The sequence below is a fragment of the Paramisgurnus dabryanus genome, chromosome 12 (assembly GCF_030506205.2).
Source record: "Paramisgurnus dabryanus chromosome 12, PD_genome_1.1, whole genome shotgun sequence".
Classification (NCBI taxonomy): Eukaryota; Metazoa; Chordata; class Actinopteri; order Cypriniformes; family Cobitidae; genus Paramisgurnus; species Paramisgurnus dabryanus.
This window is the reverse complement of record NC_133348.1, coordinates 14,739,924-14,751,122: the sequence shown is the minus strand read 5'-3', so window position 1 is coordinate 14,751,122 and position 11,199 is coordinate 14,739,924. Positions and strand designations below refer to the sequence as shown.

General features: G+C 35.8%; 1 protein-coding gene across 1 annotated transcript in view; it reads right to left on the bottom strand.

Moving 5' to 3' along the window:
• Positions 1 to 8,321: 8,321 nt before the first annotated feature.
• The window catches only part of foxo3b (forkhead box O3b), a 29,015-nt gene continuing 26,137 nt past the window's right edge, over positions 8,322 to 11,199 (bottom strand). Inside the window, exon 4 of the mRNA XM_065256767.2 lies at positions 8,322 to 11,033. The gene's annotated coding sequence lies outside the window, so the exon portion shown is untranslated. The remainder of the gene's footprint in view (positions 11,034 to 11,199) is intronic.

The following is an 11,199-nucleotide window of genomic DNA, read 5'->3' as shown; positions in this document are numbered from 1 at the left end:
TAGAAACTTGTAGCTAGGCAACAGACACATAACCAATCCTTATAACATAAACAAAAGTACTCATGTATGGGTTTAAGACTTGTTTTACATTGCTCAGTGTACAGTAAATATATATTTAACCTCTATATTAGGGTGGTGAGAGACAAAGGACTGGTGTGTTTTGAGAATTACATAGACATAAATATAACTTGAGTTTGGTGTTGCTTTTGGAAACATATTTGTTGACTTTTACATCTTAAATAATCATTTGCTGAAAGAAAAAGAACTATGGCCAAGCAACAGACTCTTTTCTGCTCTAACATAATAGCTTTGATTATAATATAGTGACAAAAGACTGCTGATTGACTCATTTGCTCACAGTGCGGTCCAGAACAGTAAGACACACATTCTCATTTCTCATGTCACTCTTTCACTTGTTCTTTGAGATCTGAATGGGATCTAGATTTGAGATAAACAGGATAAATTCAGCTCATGTTGCTGGAGACACAATGTAATTCCACGCTGACCTCAGGTGCTTGAATGTTGATATGATGGAATGTGAGTTAAAATGAAAGGGTGATAGTGTTATCATTTGATCATGTCTTTTGTCAGTGTGGCACACCTCTGACGCCTTGTTCTTCTGTGGGTGTGCAGGGCAAATCATAAGCCTAAAGTTTGTCGCACCCAGCTACACCTCCTCATACAAAACATAAATTAATATGATGCGGCCAAAGTATTTAAGACATGGGTTGTTAACACAGTCAGCCTCAGAGCCTATTAAATGCAGTCATTATAGCAATTGACATGATATGTCATCTAACATGAATGTACTTTTTATAATTAAAAAACTTCTCATGTAGTCCGGCAATCGTACAGACTTCTCCAATATACAATATACAAACATGAATTAAGGGATTCAAAGATTATTATTTTTCTAAATAGTGAGTACTATTTTGTATTTTTATTAAAACTAGGATTTCACATTGGACACAATGAAAGTCTTTGTTTCACATCTTTGTGTGGTGGTGGTGGTACAATACCGTTGTTTTCCTTCCCCCTCTCCCCCGACCCAAGATTTATGTAGGTAGAGCATTTCTCCCTTAACTGCTGACTAGAAGGGTCCCTAAGGAGTGTCATAAATGTGCTTTATCTATTCTTTTTCTTTCCTCCATCTCTACTTCTGTCCTTCCCCCATCTTCTTTAGACACATATCACATATTACTCTGTCCATTTTATTTCTATGCTTATGTCCATGGGTCTGTAGGTCATATAATGAATTGAATCGGTGGCTCTCATCTGGCCTGGGAAACAAAGAGATGTGTGTGTAGTTGGTGTGTGTGTGTTAGGACGGATTGAATGTATCTAATGTTATGTGATAGATGCACATAATGGTGCTTATAAATCATGACATCCCATTTTCCTTTTGTGATAATGTCAGCAATCACCAGATTATTTACAGTGGATTATAGTGCCATTGTCTCACAGGCAGCCATAGGAGCTAATTTATTCTCCCAGTAAAGGAGATCGTAAAAAAGGAGAGAGGTGGTTTGGGGAAGATGAAAGGAACACAAATAATCATGGATCACAACAAATAGTTTACCTTTATGAGGAAGGTCAAAATAAGTTAGACGTAAAAAATATCTTAATGCTAGAGTCCATAACTTTGCTACAGTATGTATTTATTTTTTTTTTTACAAAATTGTTGCACAAAACACAGATTTAGACAAGATTAAAATCACATAATAAATATGTGTAATAAATATATCTAACATCTAAAGTCCCAATTGAGTAAGGCTTTAAACATTTTATTATTTAGTGCAGAATATAACCTTGACCTCTCAACTTTATTGCCTAATTTACAATTACAATGTAGGCTATAAACTGTGACTAGACCGCATTAGATATTCTGTGGTGATTATCATGGTTAACCTTGTCTGAAATGCTGTACAGGGCAATAAAAAGAGATTACAAAGACAGTGTCTTTCAAGAGATTATCTCCCTTTGACTGCTTGAAGCATAGACAGAGTTAGTAAATACCAGTTGCTGCTAATAAACTGATTATATGTAGATACACTTAGATCAGGTCTCTGTTGTTTGAAGAGATCAAGCGAATACAGAACTGTAAATGTGCTGCTGATTGAGTGGATTGATGTGTCCTTCACTTGACGACTTCTCTGTCTGCACTGATTTCAGGTTCTTACTGATCACAGAACTGCACGTTATCCTTACCATTCATCTGCTTTATAAAGACTCTATCACTTCCAATTTGCTTTTTATGTCTCTCACAGAGGCATATAAAAAGCTTCTTTTCTTTTACTTATGCACAAACAAAATTTTTAACTCTCTGCTTTTTACTTTGGTATCAGTGTGTCAATTTATACATTTGGAATTAGTGTGTTAATTTATATGTTTGCCTTTCTGTGAGGCACACCATCTTGTACAGATTCTCTTGCTCCCACTTAAAATTTTCTAGCTAAGTGCTGGACCTTACAAAGGTGTGCTTCTTATGAAATTCTTAACAAAAGTTCATGTGGAACATTGTTTATTCTGAGTGGAAATTTAGAGATATGATCTTTGTATTTGTTGCAATCTTGATGACTTGATAGTCAAGTTTCCCATCCCTACTCTAACTGTTGTGTGTGTGCATGTCCGTGTTCTGCAGATGTACTGTACGTGCAGTGTGTCATAAAGCCAGAGAGCTGGTTGTCCTGTTGCTTTGAGGCAGATTGTATTCTATTGCTTAATGGATAGTAAACCTGAGATCCCTCAAGCACAATCTCTTTCTTCTCTCTCTCTCTCTCTCTCTCTCTCTCTCTCTCTCTCTCTCTCTCTCTCTCAGTCTCTCTATCTCTCTCTCTCTGTTTTCTCTGTTGCTCATTTGACCATGTCACACTATCCATTCAGCAATGACATCACCACACCACAGCCTAGTTCTCAAATCCCCTTGTCATCAATCCCTCTTCAAATAGCATTGACCAGTCAGAGCACAGCTCTGAGAGTGCAGGCCTCACCTGAGGAGTCACCGAGTAAATGACATTCATGGCATGTACATGATTCACAATATAATCTTCCATGAGATATTTTAAGCACATTACTTGTTTTGTATACCCACATGCACTTCTCCCAAATACCTTATGCCATGCATACCTTCCAATTACTAATTGCTTTTACTGTTGTCTGTTATCTATACAGTATATTAATATACTCACAGATGAGAGGGAAGGAAATATCACAAGGCAAGTTGGGTCTTTATAAAAGTGATGATGTACCGTAAATAATATTATTCAATCGTGACGATATAAACTAGTTTTAAATTATATATTTATTTGTTAGTTTGTTTATTTATTTTAAAGGAGTGGTCATCGTAATTAAATAAACATCCAGAACTGAAACCATCCTTGTCACTGAAGTATAACTGTATTTGGCACCAAGCCCAAAAATACCAGGTTCTGGAATGTACGAATCCATGACGTAGATGAGATTTTAAACACCGCCTCCACCGGTCTTGCCCGAAGCATAAGCGAACTTAGCGGCTGCTTGGGGCCCGGTGGCCACCAGGGGGCCCCCAATATTTTTTTTTGACAATTAAATAACTTAAACAATCAATATAAATGATTGAATACGAATGAATAAATCAGTAATTCAAGACTAAAAAATCTGATTTGCAGACAACTGCTGTGTGTCTGCAGTGCTAGCGTTTGAGTCATGTGCAATATAGACACCTCGCGTGCATTGACAATTCGCACCGGCATGCAAGTGCGCGTAACTGTAATAAATGATAAGCCATGCCACAAAAAAGTATGTATCCTTCTGGTGAAGAAAAGAGAAAGAAGAAAAGGACAGAGCAGGAGAAAAAAGAGCAAGATAAAGGTATGTTTGCATGATTATTTACAGTATGTCTAAGTTGTGCAGCAGGAGCTAGTTGTGTGACAGATCGTAGTTGATCCATGATTGACCCACGGTTAGGCTCGCATGCGATTTGCGGATAAATACACAAATTTAAATAGGGAAAGTTGATCATTTCACGTGTTTCTAAACCAAGTGATTTTAAACCATTTAACCCGCAAAAAGGTGCTAAAGTGTCCAGATGTAATCCTCACTATGCCCTTATCAGAACTCTTGATCTTTTAAGAGAGTCACGCTTCTGTGTGTCATACTCTAGTCCATTTACATACATTTGAGGAATAAAACACGGAAAAACAACGTAACGTTTTTATACTGCACCACTTGTAATTTGTCCTCCATCTGTGTGTGTGTGTGTGTGTGTGCGCGTTTAAGTGCACTCAGTAGTGCACACATGGAGAGATGCGTTTCAGAAAGCAAGCGAAAATAAAATCTTTCTGTTCTTGAGATGGCACATTCAAACAAAATGATCGCCACAGTATTCTTTTTCCAATAAAAACATTTGTGTATGTCTTAAGTTTATGTATAGATTAGGCAGAAACCAGGTCCGTGCTTCTCTTAAAGAGACAGTAACCTCAATTAACCTACTTAAGTCTGTGTCATTAATGTTAATCAAACAATCCAAGACAAAAAGAAAATCACTTCTGTAGCTCAAAAAAATTATAATTATATTTAATTCATACAATAAAGACAGTGTTATGATTCATTTGATTTGATTTCTGTACCTAATGCTAATTTTAGCCCTGACTTAATGTGCAACTTTGTTCTTTTTATAAATGTTTGTAATTTCTTTATTTTTTTTAATAAAAAAAATTGGTGAGAGGGGGCCCCCAAACATGTTTAGGGCCTCTAAGAGGCTCGGGCAAGCACTGACCGCCTCCAAGGTGGAATGTGTTTGAAAGGTCAAACATTCAAAAAACAAAGCTTTTTTAATCATATCTGGGGTAACGTTACGTGTTCATAAGAGTAACCTCACAAGCACATTAGAAATATACAAAGTTAGTGATAAAGACTTACCAGCCGCGATTAAGATTCTGATGCCCGCTTACTGTGGTGTTTACGGTAATTTAGGCAAGTTGGCGTTTGAAAGGTCCAACACTCAATAAACAAAGCTTTTTTATCATATAACTGTGGTATGTAACGTTACGTGTTCATAAGAGCAACCTCAAAATCACATTAGAAATATACAAAGTTAGTGATAAGGTCTTACCAGCCGCGATTAAGATTCTGGTGCGTGCTTACTGTGTTGTTTATGATCAATTATTCACGTCAGGTTTGAAGATTTGTTGCTACTTCTCCATACATATTGTTGTTTATGTGTTTCATATCTAGCACCCAAAACCTTTTGTGGCTCGAACATGTATATGTTCGGCTACCATTTTTCCACATCTAAGATTTTCAAAACTATTCCCCACATGTAATGACGGTGTTTACTTCAAGGTCTTCAGTGAGGCCCGCCCATCAAAACAGAGCATTTCTCAAGCCAGCCTCAAAACCAGGGTACAAAATATCCTATTACTAATTGCTTGTTTTTGAATTTTAAAACAGTGTTCCTGTTTAGCTCAGTGGTAGAGCATTGCGTTTGCAGCACAAAAGGTCATGGGTTTGAACCCAGGGTCCTCAAGTACTGATAAAAATGGATATCTTATAATGCACTGTAAGTTGCTTTGGATAAAAGAGTCTGCCAAATGCATAAATATAAAAATAAAAACCACCCGAACGTCATAAATAGACGTCAGACAACAGTGGAAAACAATAAAAACAGCTGATTCATCGTCCCTTTAACAGGTGCAGCTGTGAGTGAAACAAATATGTGCACTGTTGACACATTTTTTTTCTAGATGTGTGCACATTATTATTACTAATTATGATTTTATGACTAGTTAGAATGATTCTATTTATGATAAATTACATTGACAGGTGTGGCTGAAAGGGGATTTTGGAACCTGGTAGTAAGTGCGGTGACATACCATCGTGTTGTGCTCACAAATTTTCCACTGGCCTTTACTGTGAATTTAGTCTGAACAGACAGGTTGAGTGAGCTAAACTCATGCACAGACATGCGCGCACACACACATGTTGAGGGGACATCATTGAAACTCATTAAAGACTTGTCTGATGTTTTTAACCGTCTAATGACATTTTTTATTCTCTCTATATATTTACAGTATTGAAAAATAACCCATTTAGATTTTTAAATCCATTACTCTCTTTTCTTCTTACACATTCTATGTTAATGCATTAATACATCAATATACAAATCAAACTTTCCTTCCAGTGTCACTTTTGAATCCCTACATAAATTAGCAAATCTGACCAGTTATTGTTTTTCTCTATTAATATCATAAAAAATGTTATTACAAGGATATTTAAACGATCCAAAACAAAATCACCACAACCATACCTGAAAATCACTGGTAATATCAATAGATTTGATCACACACAAAGTCAAAACCAATATCTATAGGAAAGTATACTTTCTCTTTCTTTTGTTGTTTGGTTGACATTGAGACAGATAACTTTAAGTTCTACACTGTAATGCGAGGATCTAATATAATGTTACACATCAGATATTTTTCCCCAACAGTTAACCAAACATTCACTTAAGACAACAGATTATATGTGTGTAAATTCTTGTAGAAACAGATATTTTTAGAACTGTACTTCTGTATAGCTATACTGTACGTGTATTTGGGGCCGCATGCTGTCTGAGAACCTTTATTTCTCTTAAAGGTGCAGTGTGTACATTTTAGAAGGATCTTTTGAGAGCAATGCAAAATAATATAGATAACTATTTTATCAGTGGTGTATAAAGACCTTACATAATGAACTGTATTGTTTTTATTACCTTAGAATGAGCCATTTTTATCTACATACACCGCGGGTCCCCCTACATGTAAGCCGCCATTACGCGCCGTCATGTAGCTTTAAACGGACAAACTGCTCTACAAAGCGCAGTCGTCACTACGTTGTCTCAGATGATGACATGTCTGTCCTGTGACGGCTATTGTAGCTTCTCTATGTGCTTCAAAGGGAGGGGTGCAATTCGCAACCTCACCACTAGATGCCGCTAAAATCTACACACTGCACCTTTAATAACTCTTTTTACATCATATTTTCTCATTACTGCAGTTTTTAAAACCGAAACCAAAACATCGTAGAGAATGTTATTATAAGGATATTTAAGTGCTTTGCTTCTTTTGTATTAGGTTTAAGATGTTGGACAGAACAGCTGTTAGAAAACGTGTTAAAAACATAATTTTAGATGTTTAATTGTTGAATTTACAAGTCATTTCAACTTAATATTATTTATCTTGACTAGAGATGAGTTGTTATAACTACAGATGAGTTGTGATAACTTATAAAATATAGTTGAAAAAAGTCAACTTCATTTAAGTTCAAGCAACTCATCTCTTGTCATGATAAATGACAACTTGCTGCCACAGGATGTGCAAAACAGTGGTAGTCTCCTTGTTTTTAAATCTCGCCTTAAGACCCATCTTTTCCGGGTGGCTTTTATGTGATTTTTTTAGGTTTTAATATTGTTTTTAGGGTTTTTTGACATTGACATTGTGTATATCATTACTAATGCCTGTTTTACTGTGTTGTAAGGTGTCCTTGAGTGTCATGTAAGGCGCCTAAAAATAAAATTTATTATTATTATTATTATTATAAATAATATACATGACTTAAATCTTGTAAAAAATTAAGGCAGCAAGGATTTTTTACAGTGTACTATTTGCAGCATTGGGATCCCTAGACGAGGGCTTAATGTATTTATTTTTATCAAAACCTCAAATCGAGATTTTTGCACTTCTTTTTTCTGTAGCTCAAAATTAGACCAACGCACACTGATACTATGTCACAGATTTTAGAATGATTTTAACCCTATCCAGTTCAGTTGAAGGAGACCTTGTAACTTTTGAACTCTTGAGTGGTTTTCTGAATCAGCGTGTTGTTCCCACAGCAAACACCACACCTTAAATACACACACATACCCATGATAAACAGTATTGGCAAAACAGATTTGACTTTAGAGTTATGTAACAACCCTTGACCTTTTGGCGCGGTGGCCTGTGAATGTGTCCGTGTTTCAGTGGGACAGGTGGAGGATTCCAGACATTTCTTATGGATCTGTGAGAAAGGGAAAGCCAACACTCTCTTTTGGCTGTCAGATGTTTCTCATATAACTTGTACATATAAGGGATTTGTGAACTCTAAGCTATAAAATTTAACTTTATGTACTTAAACCTAGCACTTAAGGCATACCACAGTTCAATGAACTGGTTAAAAATAAAGCTTTCTATGGGCATTGCATCATATGTTTACAGGGAACGTCCAAAGATTAAAAACTGTAATAGAAAATCAAGATGTATGGATTTCATGTTGGTTTAACATTTAAATATATGCATTTTCAAATAACTTCCAGTAGAGGCATATAGCTCAACCAAGCTTTATTTACATGCGCAACATTTCTTATACAAACTAGGTAACAATTCAAATGGAGTACACAGGAAAATACTCACAAACGTCTAGTAGAGAAGCCATATGACAATGAGATAAAGAGGTAAAAGAGCAAAGGTAATAAGAAGGAGATGAGGGAGGAAGGAAGGAAGGCTATAATCAGAGTGACAAGATGCAGAAATAGTGGTATGCTGATTATCACTACGGGTATAGTAAATAACACCTGTAACGTTTAAAGATGTGACTGGTTTTAATTGGGAAGACAGTGGCTTGAAAAACAAATGTAAAATGTTTTCTTCCAATTAAAATGAGGTGTAAAAATACATGCAAGGCAGTTATAGGGGAATTAATGATATATTAATTATCTGAATCAATTTATAGCGTAAGGTGTTTTCTACTGATGATTTTTTTTTTAACTATCACTTCACTGTGTACTGAATGTCATCAGTTACAGTTTGTCTGAAACACATAATGTAGACAAGGAAGGCAGAAATGGGTGTGGGATCATGCTATAAACCAGGGGTGTCAAACACAAGGTCTGTGGGGCATCTAGTCTGGCCTGTTAGATGATCTAGGAACAAAAAGTTAAATTATGCTGAAGACATGATGTACAAGGGATAATGTAGGGGTAATAAAGTAGTGAATTTCTCAAAGTAAAATTCTACCAAAGCTATGGTACATATTAGGGAAGATTCACATTTGGCGTCTTTTGCACATGCAAATATAATATTTCAAATGTAGCTGTGCGGCAAGCGTGCTCAAACAGAGAGCGACGCGGACGCGACAGTTGCCGCAGCCAGTTGAAGATACTTCAACTTTTTAGAATGCCGCTTTGAAAGCATTTTCCGCCCAGTTTAGACGTGAAATGTGAACCGCCCCTTACTAATTCAGTACTGTCAGAATCTGGTTTGTAACTAAACATTCTCTTTACAGTTTCTTAAATCGTGACCTGGTGCTTTAGTTTCTTGTTAATATTGCTGTTTGATTAATATTCCCTAAATACCATGGTAAATGATTATTGTCACCCCATTTTATGAGTATGCAACAAAATAAAACCTGGCCTGCATAAAATTGGATTTAATCTAATCTGGCCCACAATCTAAATTGAGTTTGACACCACCGCTATAAATCATGTCTGACCAACTCCCCATATAACAGTTGATTTTATTTAAAACATGTACTGTGAAAGATTTATCAGTTTTATCACTACATTACATAAGTATAGCAGGATGTGTATATATGCATTTCACACGATGCATATGCACATTTACATGCATGCATGGACGTATGCAATGAAGGGTCAAAACACCAAACATTAAGATTTGTACATGATTTGTGATAATAACAATGGGACAAAACAATGTTTAATACAATGACAATCCTCTCTGCCCACCCCCCAGTAAAGACATCAAGAAACTGACAACAACACAGGATGGATTCCTGTTGATTCATGTACAAATGTTCATAAAACATTGTTTTAATTGTATACAGCCAGGTTGCAGTTAATTCAAGATGAGGCTCTGATGTTGTAATGGAGCCCCCACTCTCCCCTGAGCAATAGTGATGCATTTTGCATATAGGAACAAAAGTCCCCAAATTTCACTTTTTGTGTTCTGTGATTTTGGCTGCCAGCATCTCCTATAATTTCAAGTAATTTGGCAAATATACAAAAGATAGCTTATTGTGTTCACTCAGTAAAGACGGCTTCCAGAGGAAAGTCCCATCCGTCGTTGAATGCTGCCATTTGCTAATGCTAATCATTTATGCTATGTCCTTGTGACCAGGGAAACACAAATGCCACAGAGGCTTTAATAAAGCACAGGGCTCAACACTGATAATTTAGCACCTGGTATGGCATGGAAATGTCCACAATGCAAGTAAATGTATATATTGTTTATTAATTTTCATACTTTTGGCTACATTTATATGTTCAACTTCCATAGTTTTTATGGCTAAATAAATGCCTTCACCTGCTAAGCTTTGAATTTTGTCACTTTTTCAGTTATAGACATTACACACAAATTCATTACTTATACGGTTATATTAAGTCAAATCAAAAAGTGATTATTTATTTATTGTTATTATTATGAGGCAACTATATTTTAGATTGGGAGCTAACTTCGTAAGGTAACAACGAACAAAAAATTAAAGCGAAAGGTGAAGTGCATTGTGTCTATAATGCTACATTACTCCACCTGATTACTACACCAGGTTATTTGTTGAGCTCTAGTTGTATTTTCACATTGATCAATGACAAAATTAGTGCTTAGAGGATGACAAAATTGCCAATCATTTAACAAAAATGTTGGGAAAACAGAGAAAGAGTATAGAGACCTTACCCAAAGAAAAGTAGATTATGAGAGAAAAGCTACAACAGGGCTCCGGTTCTCTTTAAACATTTAATCACAAAATTTTTTGTTTCAAACATTGCATAATGTTGCATAATGAACTTTAAGTTCACTATTCTGTTTGTTTCTCCATTGGGCAGTCTTTTGTTATAATCTGGGTCTGCTGAACTGAAGGTAAACATCTTGGGGATGTTGTAGTCAGATAGGCCTGTTAACAGGCATTTCATCCAGTGCTTGCTGCAGACAGCATACTTGGCAAAGGATACTTCAAGTCTGTTGGATTTTTTGTGCAGGATTTTAGTTATTCTTTAATTTGTTGTTTTCACTGCAGTTTTGAGCCTAGATAAGACATGGGAAGAAATATATGTGATGAAATAAGTCATAGTAAAAACATTATAATTTGTAGATCCAATAAACATTATTTTTGTAGTAATGGATCTAAGGAAAACTAAAAAAAAAGGGAAAAAAGGCAGTTGGTAACTCTTTAGTTATTTAAGTCTTTCTC